The sequence below is a fragment of the Nycticebus coucang genome, chromosome 9 (genome assembly GCF_027406575.1).
Source record: "Nycticebus coucang isolate mNycCou1 chromosome 9, mNycCou1.pri, whole genome shotgun sequence".
In the NCBI taxonomy this organism is placed as follows: domain Eukaryota; kingdom Metazoa; phylum Chordata; class Mammalia; order Primates; family Lorisidae; genus Nycticebus; species Nycticebus coucang.
Genome location: NC_069788.1, coordinates 46,481,667 through 46,484,907, shown reverse-complemented (window position 1 = coordinate 46,484,907; position 3,241 = coordinate 46,481,667).

The window sequence follows — 3,241 nt, the reverse complement described above, 5'->3', positions numbered from 1 at the left end:
TCTCTGCTGCTTTTGTCTCAGTTGATCACTCCACTTTTTTAAAATTAAATCATAGCTGTGTACATTAATGTGATCATGGGGCACCATACACTGGTTTTATAGACTGTTTGACACATTTTCATCACACTGTTTAACATAGTCTTCCTGGCATTTTCTTAGTTATTGTGTTAAGACATTTACATTCTACATTTACTAAGTTTCACATGTACCCTTCTAAGATGCACCACAGTTGTAATCCCACTAATCACCCTTCTTCCGCCCATCTTCCCCCCTCCCTCCCCTCCCTCTCCCTCTTCCCCATATTCTTAGGTTATAACTGGGTTATAGCTTTCATATGAAAGCCATAAATTAGTTTCATAGTAGGGCTGAGTACATTGGATACTTTTTCCTCCATTCTTGAGATACTTTACTAAGAAGAATATGTTCCAGCTCCATCCATGTGGAAACATGAAAGAGGTAAAGTCTCCATCTTTCTTTAAGGCTGCATAATATTCCATGGTGTACATATACCATAATTTATTAATCCACTCGTGGATCGATGGGCACTTGGGCTTTTTCCATGACTTAGCAATTATGAATTGGGCTGCAATAAACATTCTGGTACAAATATCTTTGTTATAATGTGATTTTTGGTCTTCTGGGTATATACCTAGTAGAGGAATTATGGGATTGAATGGCAGATCTATTTTTAGATCTCTAAGTGTTCTCCAAACATCTTTCCAAAAGGAATGTATTAATTTGCATTCCCACCAGCAGTGTAGAAGTGTTCCCTTTTCTCCACATCCACGCCAACATCTCTGGTCTTCGGATTTGGTGATATGAGCTAATCTTACTGGAGTTAGATGAGATCTCAAAGTAGTTTGATTTGCATTTCTCTGATTATTAAGGACGATGAGCATTTTTTCATATGTCTGTAGACCGTGCACCTGTCTTCTTCAGAGAAGTTTCTCTTCAAGTCCCTTGCCCATCCTGTGATGGGATCACCTGTTCTTTTCTTGCTTATACATTTGAGTTCTCTGTGGATTCTGGTTATTAAACCTTTGTCAGAGACATAACCGGCAAATATCTTCTCACATTCTGAGGGCTGTTTGCCTGCTTTACTTACTATGTTCTTGGCTGTGCAGAAGCTTTTTATTTTGATCAGGTCCCAGTAGTGTATTTTTTGTTTGTTTGTTTGTTTTTTATTGTTAAATCATAGCTGTGTACATTAGTGCAATCAAAGGGTACAATGTGCTGGTTTCATATACAATCTGAAATATTCTCATCAAACTGTTCAACGTAGCCTTTATGGCATTTTCTTAATTATTGTATGTAGACATTTGTATTCTGCCTTTAGTAAGTTTTGCCTGTACCCATTCTAAGATGCACCATAGGTGTGGCCCCACCCATTGCCCTCCCTCCACGTTAACCTCCCCCCTCCCTTCCCCTTCCTTGGCCCTTTCCCCATAGTCTTGTGCTATAGTTGGGTTATAGCCTTCATGTGAAAGCTATAATTTAGCTTCATAGTAGGGCTTGAGTACATTGGATACTTTTTCTTCCATTCCTGAGATACTTTGCTAAGAAGAATATGTTCTAGCTCCATCCATGTAAACATGAAAGAGGTAAAGTCTCCATCTTTCTTTAAGGCTGCATAATATTCCATGGTATACATGTACCACAATTTGCTAGTCCATTTGTGGGTCAATGGGCACTTGGGCTTCTTCCATGACTTAGCAACTATAAATTGGGCTACAAAAACATTCTGGTACAGATGTCTTTGTTATATTGTGATTTTTGGTCTTCTGGGTATAAACCTAGTAAAGGAATTATACGATCGAATGGCAGGTCTATTTTTAGGTTTCTAAGTATTCTCCAAACATCCTTCCAGAAGGAACGTATTAGTGTGCATTCCCACCAGCAGTGTAGAAGTGTGCCCTTTTCTCCACATCCACGCCAACATCTCTGGTTCTGGGATTTTGTTATGTGGGCTACTCTTACTGGGGTTAGGTGATATCTCAAAGTAGTTATGATTTGCATTTCTCTGATGATTAAGGATGATGAGCTTTTATTCATGTGTTTGTAGATCACGCGTCTGTTTTCTTCAGAGAAGTTTCTCTTCAAGTCCCTTGCCCATCCTGCAATGGGATCACGTGTTCTTTTCTTGCTAATATGTTGGAGTTCTCTGTGAATTCTGGTTATTACACCTTTATCTGAGGTATAACCTGCAAATACTTTCTCCCATTCTGAGGGCTGTCTGCTTGCTTTACTTACTATGTTCTTGGCTGTACAGAAGCTTTTTAGTTTGATCAGGTCCGAGTAGTGTATTTTTGTTACTGCTTCAATTGCCTGGGGAGTCCTCCTCATAAAATATTCACCTGGGCCGATTCCTTCAAGAGTTTTCCCTGCACTTTCTTGAAGTATTTTTATAGTTTCATGTCTTAAATTTAAATCTTTTATCCAGTGAGAGTCTATCTTAGTTAATGGTGAAAGGTGTGGATTCAGTTTCAGTCTTTCCAGATCGCCAGCCAGTTCACCCAGCACCATTTGTTAAATAGGGAATCTGCTCCCCACTGAATGTTTTTAATTGGCTTGTCAAAGATCAAATAACGGTAAGTAGTTGGATTGATCTTTTGGTTCTCTATTCTGTCCCAGACATCTACTTCTCTGTTTTTGTGCTGATACCATGCTGTTTTGATCGCTATGGATTTACAGTACAGTCTCAGGTCTGGTAGGGTGATTCCTCCTGCTTCGTTTTTATTGCTGAGTAATGTTTTGGCTAATCGAGGTTTTTTTCTGATTCCATATAAAACGAAGTATTATTTTTTCAAGATCTTTAAAATATGACAATGGAGCTTTAATAGGAATTACATTAAAATTATACATTGCTTTGGGTAGTATAGACATTTTAACAATGTTGATTCTTCCCAGCCATAAGCATGGTATGTTTTTCCATTTGTTAATATCTTTGGCTATTTCTTTTCTTAGAGTTTTATAGTTCTCTTTGTAGAGATCTTTCACATCCTTTGTTAGGTATACTCCCAAGTATTTCATCTTCTTTGGCATTACTGTGAAAGGAATAGAGTCCTTGACTGTTTGTTCGGCTTGGTTATTGTTGGTATATACCCTGTTTCCCTGGAAATAAGACATCCTCTGAAAATAAGACCTACTTACAGGAAAGATAAGACGTCCCCTGAAAATAAGACCTAGCACATCTTTGGGAGCACACCTTAAAATAAGACATTTTTTGGGAAACAGGGTATAA